This window comes from Symsagittifera roscoffensis, chromosome 2, assembly GCF_963678635.1.
Source record: "Symsagittifera roscoffensis chromosome 2, txSymRosc1.1, whole genome shotgun sequence".
Lineage (NCBI taxonomy): Eukaryota > Metazoa > Xenacoelomorpha > Acoela > Convolutidae > Symsagittifera > Symsagittifera roscoffensis.
In genome coordinates, this window is record NC_087063.1 from 24,854,976 (window position 1) to 24,869,275 (window position 14,300).

Genomic DNA, 14,300 nt, shown 5'->3' on the forward strand with positions numbered 1-14,300 from the left:
TATGTTTGTGTCATCAAGGTGACAGCGCTTATTCGTGCTACTCTGACAAAGATAAAGGTGGACGATCCACCTTGGTGCTAAATTTTAAATCAGAATTGTGAAGAGAATTTCAATGGAGAGTTTTAAAGAATTGATTGATGTTGCATCCAAAAATGATGGTTCTAAGTCGCGACCTGTTTTTTAGATCTTGATTGATCGAAAATTGTTTACTGAACACTGAATCAGAGGAGACAGAAAGAAATTACACGACACGACAAGAAGAATCAACACGAAAAGAAATGGGTGACACGAACGAACTCATGGAATTCCTCTCAGCGAGTCTAGGAGCGACTCTAGACGAGATCTATCAGCGGCTGATCGATTGTGATTTTACACGAGAAGACCCGGGGTTGGCGATGTTTGTGGTCGCACTCCTCAATGCACTGGGAAGAGAGGGTCGAGGGAATCGCCCTACAGAAGTCGTGTTGATGTTGGCCTTCGGTGAGTCCGGGACCGCCGAGAGAGGCCGAAACCGATTGATGAGATGGAGGCGCGGAGAGATGTCTGGCCACGACCTGGCTCGTGAGCCAGGACTAGGTGAGCAAAGGGACCACCGGCTAGGTGAGATGCCCTTGCCCGTCCAACCTGCGCAGCCACTCATTGGAGCGAAGAGACAACGTGATGGGCCAGGCCGGTCACACTCTGTCGACTCTCCAACAGCTGCTCCTCCCCTAAAGAGAGTGAGAGTGAGCGAGATAGAGATCCAGACGTCGGAGACGATTGAGACACTGGAGAAGAAGGAGAGAGATCAGAGTGAGCTGTGTGCCAAACTTCAGGAGTACAGGGCCATAGCTCGGGAGAGAGACGAATGGAAAAAGAAATTTGAAGATCTGCAGGTGGCCTACAAGGAGGATGAGATAAAGCACCTGAAGGAGCTGTATATGGCGAAGGTGAGTCAAGTGTCACCGGAAATCCTGGCTAGCACGAGGTCCTCGGAGGGATCTAACGACACACGCCCCAGGACAACAGCGCAGGAGCTGTGCGCATCGAGAGGACCTGAGGTTCTGGATTTGCGTGCATCAAGGGGGCCCGAGGCTCCTCAGCAGACACGACCGTCTGCTTCGAGTCAGAGGTTTACGATACCAGACCCTTCTGACACCTATCTAGCTCCTCAATTTCAGGAATCGTTTAACCAAGTGGCCAGAGCCGCGATGGATGAGATCAACAGAGGCACTGAGCGGACACTGGCTAGGATCGTTCCTTCCCAGCGTCGTGATCATTCATCAAATAGCTCGGAGCGAGCAACCCGCTCGATAGCGTGTTCTGCGCCTGGTGGAGTCTTTGAGAAGTCTCGCGTGGTAGACATCAGGAAGAATCTGATGGCACGTCATCAGTTCACGCAAGTGCCAGCCGAGCATCCTCGAGCCTGCCTGAATGACATGAGCTGGAACCCCGCCACGAACGACCAAGTAATTCCCCCAGGGAGTCGCCATTTGATCATTGGAGACAGTTTGGTGAGAGATCTGAATGAGATCTTCGTCTATGGTCATACTACCATTCTGTCCTTTGGAGGAGCCTCAGTGGCTCAAGTCATCAAAATGATGGAGTTCCAGAGCGAGGATCATTTGGATACATTAATAATAATGCTGGGGACCAATGACGTCTCGAGAGCCCCCGTGACTCCGGAGAACAAGTGGGAACCTCTATTGGTGTGTCTCTTGAACGAATTGAAAGAAAAGTACAGACCCAAACTCGTGATCCTGTGCACGATACCACCAAATCCTTTGGTGGGCACCATAGCTGCAGATTTCATGAATGGCAACGTGACGCGGTGGAATGAAATGACCCGCAGTCTGGTGAGAAACAACCCTGGCGAGTTGCGACTCCTGGATCTCGAAAATATGTGGCGCATGACTGACCACATCGCGCTCACTAAAGATGGAGTGCACTTCAATACCCAACGAGGGAGGCATTGGATTAATGATGTGTTTCAGACGCAATTGAGGGAAGCGGAGCAAGAGTCGAGGGCGACCGGTTCTTTGGCTCGGACCAATTCGACCGGAGGGAGTAGAATAAGGGCAACCGTGCCCGAATCCCTCGCCAACCGTCTAGGGCCCTTGGCAACGGAAACGGTTGGAGCCGCAACCGTCGCTCCGAGCTCGAACGTGAGAGACAGGCTGGGGACTGCTCCTCCTCCCAGGCCGCAATCGATTGGAAGCCGACTCGGCAGATCGGTGGAACAGAACAACAGGAATAACTCCCAGACCGCGTCTAGGAGGAACGATTCGCCTGCCACGACAAATCCTGCTTCGACAGCAGGACCGTCTACAAGTACCGTGCCAGCGGAGGGGATCGAATCAGGCAGCAGGCTGCTTTGGAATAGATCAGATCCTAGTCATTGGGGTCAGTATAAGACGGACATGTCGGCGAAGTTGAATATGAATACCTTGACGTGTCGGGAGGATGCGATGAGAATGACTGGCGGTGAAAGTCCCACAGTGTCTCGACTTTATCGGATACCGGGTGTGGATTGGCTGCTAGCAGAGCAGGAGAAATTCAGCTCCTCGACCTCACTCCGACATGTAGACCTGGATGGATTACCTCATGACAATACCTTTGGACCTTTAAACACCCGGTCGCTCACCGACGTTCGAGATAGGACCCGGGAAAGGACACCACCTGTGCGCAAGGGCAAGTTCCAGACGGAGAACAAGCCCAATAACAAACATCACAAGATGTACAGACAATTCGCTAAACCACCCGGTCAGACGCCGGGCGAGTATTCGAGGGATTACCCCCGAACTACAACAGTGGTTGAAGACGATAAGAGATACGGGAACCTGAAGGCCCCAATAGGCGATGGCCTTTTTGCAGCTTATGACCCCTTGGACATGAAGGCTGCCAAATATCTGGTTGTGGCCGGCTCCGATTATCTCTACACGCCCCGTTCTCTATTCTGGCCCGATGTGGTTTTCTTAACGGCGCCTAAACTGGACTGGGGACAGGCGATAGGCATGATGATAAGTGTACGGGGAGTGGTCAGCATGGAGCCGCAGGTAATAGTGGTTGCAGGCTCAAATGATCATCTACAAAGCAGAGGCTTATTGTCACGTCTGACGGATGGATCGATCCCGAGTAACGAAATTATAGGGGAGGCGATAATGACACTGCTCTCGGCGATGGCCGAGGTAGAGGCAGCAGCAAGACAACGTTTCACCATGAATGTGGTGAAGGTGATCTTCGTATTGTCACCAGGCTACGCTGCGTTGCCTGAACCCCTTCAATTTGTGTATACAATGGTCACGACGATAGCAGAGGGGATATTTAACGTGATAATTCCTGCCCCAAACAGAGTGGTGGACCCGGACAATTACTATCCGTCCCGATCTGAGCTTCCCGCCGTTTGGGCTGACATCTCGAATGCCATACAGGGGCTCAGAGATTGTAGCACCACTAGGTTGGTGCTAGATGAAGTTCTGGGGTTGGAGCTGTCCAACTTCGCAAGACTATTGAAGCTAAGACCAGGGGTAGATGACGATCATCTATTAGTACAACAGGTGGCTGATGATCTCTGGTTCAGACAGATGGATCAGGCAGAGAATGAGCAGGGAAGGATGATCAGAAAGAACATGACGTCAGCAGAGGAGGACCTCATGGCAATGGCTTTGCGTACGAAGCCACACAACAATATATGGTTGTACCTGTCACCGAGGCTGTGCACCTTGGGTGAGGACGCGTTTGAGCATGCGCCGGCAATAATTAAAGAGATACATGCGTATCTGAAGACTCTACTTAATGCCCGGGAGTTGGCTGGAGGCAAGATGCTAAAACTAATGCAAGACGTAAACACGATGTCGCTGGATAAGTTCCAAGCTGACGTGCTGGCCACAAAGGCACAGTACGAACGATCAGATGCTATCTTGGGTGGAATGGGAGTGGGATGGACGCCATCTTTCCTATCGACGTGCTATCCGAGGGCATCTAGGAACCTGATCGCGAGTTTCGTCAAAGACATCAGGAAATTGTCGATTGGCCTGGTGCTAGCCTTATACGTGACATTTGGTCATGAAAACTTTGTGAAAGGACCGGCAAACCTCTTTACCCAAGCATTGGCCGATTTGAGATTGGATGGACTCCTGACTCTGATTGCCATGACCTATGGTCGACTGGGAGACTTGCTTGTGCTATTGCGTTACCCTGAACAACTACAGGGACCCAGTCGTGAGTTCAATGCACAGTTGGAAACTGCCTCGCTCAAGAAGATGAAAGACTGGAGGACTCTCCTACTTCAATACCTCTTGCAACAAAACAGAAGCGTCACAGGAGAGGACAAAGTGGCGACGAACGCAAGCGAATGTAAACAGTATTGTGGCATGCCCTTACTAACAGACTTAGCTGTCATGATGCGGATTGATCCGTTGGCTCTGGTCCACGGACTGAGGGAATTCGTCACAGTGGTGTATGGACCGGTGATGTCTTTTGCGTTCCCGGATGTGCAAGTTAAAGCGTACAGGAATTCAGTGTTGTACGTCAACCTGGTCTCAGTAGTGGATTGTTCCGTGCTGAATTGGGTAGAGCAGAGTGAACTGAGAAAGCTGGCTAGCGATGATAGGCTATTCGGAAGAATAGCAGAGCCAGGTTGGGTGTTGATGGACTTCAACAACCACTTCAAATGCCGAATGGGCCGTGAGGATCTTTCCCACATCCAGTTTAACCCAAAACTCTGGAATTTGAGACCAGTGGTGAAAGATACAGGAGAGGCTGTGGTAGTACCTCAATTGCCGGGAGCCTATGCCCATGCGAAAGAGAATCAACAAACATGGCTTCCTGGGTCCAGGCCGCTGCCGGACCAATGCCATCGATATCCACCGATAAGGAGGATGTTGTTGGGAGTCACATCTCCCATCATTGCCCCTCGTATCGGAGCAGCTCGTGACGCAGAGAAGAGAATGCTGAAATGGAGTGGAGGGATGGAGCCGCGCTTCATCAGCTGGAACGCTGCCGCTGCGCATACGTTTGACTTCTCATTCCCCGATGCCTGGAGCAGGAAAAAGATCAAGGCACTACCCTCCAGGAGACCAGAGGTCTCGGCTGAAACGTGGAACGAATCATATTCTTCCGCGGATGACTTATCGAGACTGAAATGGTCAGGAGAAGCGAAAGTGGTGATGCTGGAGGTGGCAAGGGAGAGCAGAGGAGGCTCATATATAACGATAGAAGATCTGGCCCCACATGGCGAGGAGTTGGTAGAATTCCTGGTCAATGATGAATTGTTTTATCACGCAGGAGACATGGCCGTACCGGCTCGGCCGGATTCGGGCACAGACGCGCGACAAGGACCTTCGGGACCTAGGCCGAAACCTGATGCGGACGACGATGAATTGATGGATCAGGACGATAACGATGATGGGACCGGAAGTAAGACGGAGAAACCGGGAGAGACCGATCTAGGAGCGTTGGAAAGGGACTTGCTAGAGTACCGGTTCAGTGAAGACGACGATGGGGAAGTCGATGGGAGTTTATTGCTAATGGCACCATCGTCCTTCATGTCTCCTACAAAGGAGGCGTCGGCCGATCTATCTCCGATAGACCCAATAAGCCAGGCTAGAGAGTGCCGAAGCAGGGATCCGCAGAAACTGCTTTATGAATCACCAAGGAGGAGGAAAATCGAAGAGTCAATGAAGATATCGTTCCTCAGCACATTACCAGAAGAAGAATGGGAAAGATATCAAATGGAGTTGGAAGGCAAGACAGGAGCAATCTGGAGCCGAGTAAACTTCATGGAGAAATCTTGGGACGTGATAAGGCGATATGGGACGCAGTCCATAATGAAGGTGGGATTGAACCAACCCATCATGCGCGAGGTCCTGGAAAAAATAGTGAGCTCCATGGAGTCGGATGTTCTGACCGAGTCAGTAACAGAAGACAGTGCCGATGATCAGCATGCTGCAAAGAAATTACCTGTCAGACGAGCCAGGAAAGGGCTGAAGCGACTAAAAGGGAAGACAGGAAGTCGAGCCATGAACCCGAGAGTGGTGAAGTCAAGAGCCAACGCAGTGGTGACCTCTTTAACGAGCGCAGGTCGTTCAGGCGAGAGCGGGCAGGGAGATAGTACAACACTGACAGGGGGAGAAAAAGAGAATCTGATACCCCCTATGCTCTTGGCAGGTCTGACCGTAACCGCCACAAGGTCGAAGAAGACGGCGCGAACCCTGGCAGACACTAAGTTAGAAATGGAAGTAATCAGTCAATGTGGATCTGGGGGACTTGAAGATTACAGGCCCTCGCGAATCAACATGGCCAAGTTGAAACTGGAAGGACAACTCGACGTGGTCGAGTACAGTCGAATAACTGTGCCGGAATCGGTCCACATGGGAGATCCGGCAGGGGGTTATGTGGAGATGTTGAAAGCGAGGAACTCCGCGAGAGGGCACCTGATGGCTTGGAGTGAAAAGCGGGCCATGCAAGAATATCTGAAAGGGCTTACGGAGAACTCTAACTTCAATCGAAGAGAGTATGGCACAGTGATGTCATCAGAAGCGAATGAAATTGGATTGGAAAAACTGCTAGAGATTTCTTGGAGGGCGGCCCTCCAGAAATACTTCGATGAGACGATGAATGCACCTGCTACTGTGGCAGCATACCTGGCTCATCCTTGCATGAGAACTGATCTGCAAGTACGACTGGCTTGGTGCTTGATGGGCATCAAAAAGGCGGAGTATGAAGCCAGTAATGACTCGAAATCACGAGAACAGGAACTAGAGTTAATGGAAGCTCTACGAGCATTGATTTCGAAAGACGATTCAGCGATAGCATGGGCTAAGCGTAAGGATGCCCTTTGCTTTGTCAGGTTCGTGGTGGATCGCATCCCCACTCCTGTGTTGGTAGAATGTATAAAGATCATTCGGCAAAAGGGAGTTGATTGCGAAAGGAACTTCCTTAGGGCACTCCTAGAGCTATATCAGGACATGCCATTGACCGTGCCAAGCAAGGAGTCGAATGATATGGAAAGCTATCGCAAGTTGGAAGAGGTGAGAAGATACTCCAACAAAGAATTGAGAGTGAGCAGAGACTTGATTGAAGCGGCCAGAGGACAAAAGGAGTTTGCAACGCTAGGGAAACTGAAGTCGTTCCAATACGTGTCTGGCATACCGGGGATGGCGTATAATCCCTTCGTGAACGAAGAAGCCAGGGAAGCATACTTCGAATACGAGCAAGTCACAGTGCTCAACTTCTGGGTTGAACGGATTAAGGAAATTGGAATGTTGATGGTGGAACAACCCAAGCTTGGAATTATTTTGGAAGAACGAGTAGTCGAGCCCTCGATTCCCGAGCTAAAAGGGCAAGTGAGTTTTGATTGTGGTTCTTGGGACGGTCCCTTGAAAACCAGTCTAGTAGTGATGTGGGAACTCATGAAACCTTCTTGGTGTCCCCATCCTAACGCAGGCTTAATCTGGGACATGACCGCGGATATCATGTTAGACCGGGATGATGATGCGAGTCTACATGATCTGGCCATGATACAACACCTGCTGGCCATGAGATTGACGAAGAAGAAGAGCAACCCGGCCACGGAGCTGTCCGAGGAAGGTACATCGAGTAATTGGTTGAAGCAAGGCACATGCTTGGCTCAACACAGTGGGATGGAAGGACATGTTTGTAACCTAGGACACTGCCTGATTACGCTAAGCGAGCAGCATCGACAATTGGCACGATTGTACGGAAGATTGAGCATGTCAGATAAGAGTGCCATGGAGTTGGTCGCAGACTGCCATGGGGTGACGGACGTAAACCTGATCACAGCCTTGGGATTTTGCAGCATGACGAGTTCGATAGAATCGCTCGAGCGCTTGGAGCGTGCCCATGAGCTAGTGACGTCCCTCAGCGTGGAAATATTCCCTGGAGCATTACAGACGGAGCAAAAGATTGGAGGCTGGCGAGAAGCCCTAGAGAATGAAATGAATCTGAAGGATAGTGAAGCCTATCACAGACCTACTGGTTCAAAATATATGGTGGGTTCAAGCTCCGCGCCATATTGTAATAGCAAGTATCCTACGCACATGGTAGTGATGGATGCGAGGACGCAACAAGTGTTGGTTGATCAACTTTTCTCGGTGCCAAAGTGCGTGAGGTTGGCCAGAATGTCAGAGAGGTCATATGACTTGTTGGCAAAGATCTTTCGGGCAGTCCCGAAGAGATCCGAAGGCGAGTTGCAAGACGTTGTGGGTGAAGAGTTCATGAGACTGAACGAAGGCAACGTGAGTGAGTTCCAGAAACAGAAAGCGAGTGGAGCGTTACCCACTGAATTCCCCACCATAGAAGAGAAAGACGATTTACATAGAATCCTGATGGAAGTGGAACCGTTATTGGGAGCCTCAGGGTATCGGACCCGAAGGAACATAGTGAGAACCCATGGGGAGTATCCTTGCCACTGCTTGGCGCAGACGTTGTGGTACCCTAAACGCGGGAATCTGATCCTAGTCTGGGACGTGGAGGAGTTGTACTCCACGGGGTTGCCCGATCAGAATCAACAAGTGTCAATCGTGGTGGTTAGCGCCATGCTAGCAGTGAGATGGTTGGAGGCTAATGCAGACACAAGTGAGCAGGAGACGGCCGTGCCGACTCCTGAACAGCTGAGCAACGTGAAAATGAGTAGTGAATTGGATCTTTTCAGAACCACCTGCAAGGTTCTGAGAATACCTAAAGCCATTGAAAGAATATGGTCAAGGCAAAGATTGATGCCTTGGTTCCGTGCAGTGATGACATCTTGGATGTATGAACGCGCGAAGCGTCACATGTCAAGGAACACGGAAGCCTATCAATCTTTCCAGCTAGATTTGGACCAGGAGCCTATAAACGAGCATTCTTGACGCACAGAAACGCGGTCACCACAGCGGTGAAGCGGGTAGCTGGAACGCCTTGTGTTACTGAAGATGAGAAGAAAGAGGTCTTAAGAGCTGACCTAGAACGAAACGTGAGCCTATGTCTTCACAACAGCTTTTGCAGGAACCGGGAGCAGAAGGTGAATGTGGACTTGCTACCTTGTTGCAAACCGAGGCTGTTGGAACAGGAGGGTTGGGGCACGGCCCGCAACTCTCTGGACATGTTAGAGAAAGTTCTGGAAGACAGTGACGCTGAACATCAGGATGGAGAAATGATGGAATGAAGATGACCGAAGAAGGGAAGAGAAGGAGAAAAAAACTTGATTGTCTTTGTGTGTAAAAACTTGAACAAATCAACCAAGTTTTGATTATTGAACTTGTGAAACTTTTTGTTTTGATTTAGTTTGGTCAGACCAAACTTTGAAAATGTTGCAATTGTTAAAATTGTTGATTTTGTTGATTTTAGTTACTACTATCTATGTATGTATATAAGGAGCATAGGTGAGTATATTTACCTATTTATTCCCGACTGAAGTTTTTAACCTGTGTAAGACACAAATTCACTGTGTGGCGACATGGTAAGTTTGAGTAAATTCGCTCGAGAAGGGTGGGTAACTCAATAACTTTCCTAGCCACAGAGTTTCTTAGTTTTAATATTGAAAGGACCGCATAAATGACTAATTATACTTGGTGAGTGAAGTTAAGTTAATTTTAACGGGTGCGTGGCCGTGCCACGTCCCACTTTTTAATCAGAGGCGAAAAGAAGTTTTATGGCGAGATGACGTAAGTAGTCAGAAAAGAAATTTTATCTAGGACCCTCCTCATGGTGCGAATTTTGTGAAAATGTTGAAAGGCAGTGAGATGTAGTACGATGCCATTTGTGAACACGTAGTGAGTTGAGTTGGAGTAGATAAATTTCAATTTCTTATGCAATTTGTAAGATTGGTTACTGAAAATTGGATAACTACTTGACGATAACCCGGTGTTATGCGATCAATAGGGACATTGATGGAGACTTGTCCGGGGAGTATGTGCCATTCTGCCAGATGACACAGCATAACCTTCCCGCGACAGAAAAAAAAGTGACTAAAGGCCTTATGAACAAAAAAGTGTTGCGACGGAGGGTCAGAATGTTCTAGAATTTTTATTTTTAAAATTTCGATTGGAAGAAGAACATTTCTGAGAAATAGAAAAAAGACGGCCATTTTGAATAGAAAAAGACGAAAATCAGAACGACGCCATATTTTGTGAAGAACAGTTGTATCAGAGACAGAAAAACACGGAGCCTCTTATCGTGGAAAGAACACACGATAAGGACCTTAGCGACAGATATTTGTGGAGACGGAGGCTTCAGTGGGGGGAAGAGAAATACCACGGAACCCTCCCGGGACACGAAATATAGGAGATAAGAGTGTTATCTCAAGAAAATCACGGGAGCGGAGGCTTGGTTCCCCAGAGACTGTTATATGTGAAGGGACTGTGAAAACTGACCATAACAGCTGCTGTAATGTCCTAGATCTTAATTAACACCGTTATTATTTAATATTTCAGAGCATGAGTAGATAGAAAAAGGAAAGGGTCAATCCATCTCCAATGGATTTAATATAAAACTGTCACACAAAAACATAATAAAATAGGTTGTTCGAGCCGTGTTTTTAATGACAATCACGTAGTCTGAGGATCCGAGACTCAGCTATGTGGTTGTGTTCGCATGCAAACGAAAGCTGATCAAAAGTCGTTTGACTGATGGCCTAAAAATGGTAACTTTTTACTTTGCCCTAGACAGACCAGAAAATCAACTGGCAAGGTCGAGACGGTGAAAAACGAGTAGAATTAAGGTAACTGACGCCTGCCAGTCGTCAATAGGTACTTTTTCTACGCTCCGTCGCTGTGTGATATTTGGGCGAATGTTACAAACAGGCAAAACAAAGTGAAATAAGGAAAGATTAAAAAGACACCGTAAGAAACTTTTTTACACGGCTTGGGAGTAACAAGTTCTCACATCTGCTTCATGACCGCTTGTAATTTTACTAACAGTAGCCATCAATAAAGCAGCTGCAGTTTCTATCAAATTGCCAATGCGATGCAAGAAAAATTCGACCTAAAAAACTGAAACTATTTCAATGTTCCGGATTTGGAACTCCTACCGGTTGATTAGGATTTGCTTTTCCTCGCAATCGCGCCACGGACGCTTGAACGAAAAACCAGTTGCCCAGCTTATCCTAGATTCACATGTTTTAATATTATGATCATATTTTACACTGATACGGAAATGAGTAAATTTGAAAGATTCAAAAATGGACTTGACGCAAAACTCTTGTGATTTTTCTATTTTGTTGTTTTTGTTGTTGTTGGGGATTCACAGCACTGCTGTTGGGATTCTTGGTCCCGGCGTCTTCTCTAAAACAATGTCCACTTGTTTCTGCACGTGATACAATCACAGAATAATTGCCACAGAATATTTAAGTGGTGTATTAGCTGCATATTTAAAGAAAAATTATATCAATCGATCTTTCAACTGAATTCTTTATCTCAGATTTGGCTGAGTAGTTTTCGTAAAAAAAAATTGAAAAAGATTCCAGAAAACGATCAAAATCGAAAAAGTTGGCTTTTCGTAAATTCACAAAATTTTCTCTACTAAAGCATGGGAATAGTCTCGTATGCAGGGAAAATTTCCACACACTGATTTTTAAATTAAAGGCTCAATATCAACTTCAGCTTGTGCCAGTCGGTCATATTTGGAAGTTTGACCTTGAGAAAAACAAGAACGCTTAATTTTGGAGTGAAATTTGATTTTTCAAAAGCTCGAATGGAGCCTGTCATGCACGATTTTCTCGCGATAACTGAAAATCGAAAAAGAGAAATCAGAATGATCGAGTAACAATCGCGGGAAAGTTGCCAGATAAAGCAGTAGGAAATTGCCATTCGCAATTTCCGTCACAATAAAACTAGAGTGATTGTGACGTCACAATAAAACTAGAGTGATAAACTTATTAAATAGTTGTCGCGAGAAAGTTGAGCATGACAGGCTCAATTCGAAATTTTGAAAAATTAAATTTCCTCCCAAAATTGCGTGTTGAGTGACTCTTCTTGCCAGTGAAGAGTCGTATCGTGTCTCTTTACCACGTTAAGACGTCTTGTTACTCTCATGTTTTCTATCGACAGTTTTTGTGAACACATTTGTCGATATTGAAGGACAAAAGACTTTGGCCTGACCAAGTTTCTAGTGATTGACGTCCCAGCAAGATGGCGAGAAAACTTCGGTCTGCCAGCAGCAGCGAAGCGACGCGAGATCCACACGCAGGACTGCTCACCCAGAAATCAGAAGACACAGCACCATGCGGTAATGCGGATTACCCGCACAGCGGTATCGTGAGCTCGAGTGGCGTCCAATGCGACCAGTGTAACAACTGGTTCCACATGAGCTGTGCCAAAACTACAAAGAAAGCACTTGCAGCAATGCCCAGAAACTCTCTATTTTACTGTCCCTACTGTGTCACCCCCTCGGTGAACGGATCAACTGGGTTATCTCAACTACTAAGTGATCTCCGGTTGGATCCGGTGGAAACTACTCACGAGGGTCTTAAGGTGCTGCATGGGACAATCAGTTATACCTCACTCCATCAAGCCTATTTGAGGATTGTCACCTGGGTACCTAACCTGTTCACCCTTCCACAGGGAAAAGTATGGAGTCAGTTCCTGGAGGAGTTCATCCGCATTCTGAAAAATTTGACTTCAGACCCAAAGAACGCTCACTCCGCCTCCTTAGCTTTTCACTTGTTCCCCGCGCTTATGCTACAGAAACCATCTGCTCGCAGCAAAGTGAAAGAGCACAAAAATCTGTACTAAAGCCCGTTTAGAGCACTGGTCGAACGGCAATCTAGACGAAATTGTCTCTGAATGCTTGCTAATCCAGGATAAGTCTACAAGCAAGCGCCGAAAGGGAGTCGTCAACCTGTCGAAAACGTACAGTGAACTTATCATGCGGGGTAAACTCACCCAAGCCACCCAACTCCTCGAAGGCGAAGAGTCTGGAGGACCTTTGCCTGTAGACGATGACCTCATCGCTCAACTGGAGAGAAAACACCCGGTCGCCGAGCCTTCGCATGCTGACGCCTTGCTCAAGGGACCCGTTAAACCTACTCCTGCATCGATATAATACAACATTACAGGCGCGCTTATCCGCAAATGCGCACTCAACAGCACTGGAGGCGCGGGACCAAGCGGCCTAAGTTCAACAGGCGCCAAACGTATTCTTTGCTCCGATAGTTTTGGTAAATTAACCGACGACGTCTGCCACGCTCTCGCTGATCTTACCAGAATTCTTGCCACAGAGCAACTACCCGCTTCAGTGATGCAGCCCATAGCAAACTGCCGCATGGTTGGCCTGGACAAATCACCTGGCGTCCGCCCTATTGGAATCGGAGAAATTTTTAGAAGAATAATCACGTCCGCCCTTATCCAGTGCTTTCAAGACGAAGTTAGGGAGATTGTTGGCCCCCTCCAAACCTGCGCTGGTATTAGCGCCGGGATTGAATCTGCTTTCCGATCCATGCAGAAGACCTTCAACGCCGACGAGTGCCAAGCAGCCCTGTTCATTGACGCAGAAAACGCGTTCAATAGACTGAACCGCGGTACGGCTCTCAATAACATTGAAATTCTATGCCCCCAGCTCCACCCCTTCCTCAATAATTTCTACAAACAGCCAGCTATCTTGTTCGTAGGAGGGAAGTCCATCCTGTCATCCGAAGGCACCACTCAAGGAGACGTGGCAGCAATGATCATGTGCGCCATCAGCATGATCCCCCTTGTCTATGATAAAACCGTCACCGACATTCACAAAAACTTTTACGCCGATGACGGAGCTGGTGCAGGGAAACTTATCCGTGTCAAAGAATGGTGGGAACTCATGAAAGTTCGAGGCCCGAATTACGGTTACTTCCCGGAGCCCTCCAAAACAGTACTCGTTGTCAAACCACAACACCTCGATGAAGCAGAAGCACTGTTCAAAAGTGACGGGTTGATTATTCGCACTTCGGGAAAGAAGTACTTAGGTGGTGTTATCGGCTCAACAGCTTTCTGCTCTGACTTCATCTTGCAAAAAACAGAGAAGTTCACAAGCATGGTGGAAAAGCTGACTGAAATAGCAGAGCAAGAACCACAAGCCGCATACGCTGGCCTTGTTTTCAGCCTGCAAAGCAAATGGTCGTACCTTCAGCGCATCATGGAAACTCCCGCGGAAGCATGGCATAACCTCTCAAGCTCTATCAACAACTTGCTCGAAACCATATTTGGTTGCAAACTGGATCCCACGTCGCTCGAACTTGCGCAGTTACCAGCCAGGTTGGGCGGCCTGAGCATTCGCGACCCAATTAGACAGAGTGCTCTAATGAACCGGGCTTCAGAATACATTTGCGAACCACACGTGGACTTAATATG

General features: G+C 48.0%; 2 protein-coding genes across 2 annotated transcripts in view; one reads left to right on the forward strand and one right to left on the reverse strand.

Moving 5' to 3' along the window:
- LOC134840457 (adenylate kinase isoenzyme 6-like) overlaps window positions 1–14,300 on the reverse strand; it is a 478,618-nt gene that overhangs the window by 45,355 nt on the left and 418,963 nt on the right. The gene's annotated exons all lie outside the window — the stretch shown is intronic.
- The window catches only part of LOC134840454 (calmodulin-lysine N-methyltransferase-like), a 525,993-nt gene continuing 523,541 nt past the window's right edge, over window positions 11,849–14,300 (forward strand). Inside the window, exon 1 of the mRNA XM_063856261.1 lies at window positions 11,849–11,860. The gene's annotated coding sequence lies outside the window, so the exon portion shown is untranslated. The remainder of the gene's footprint in view (window positions 11,861–14,300) is intronic.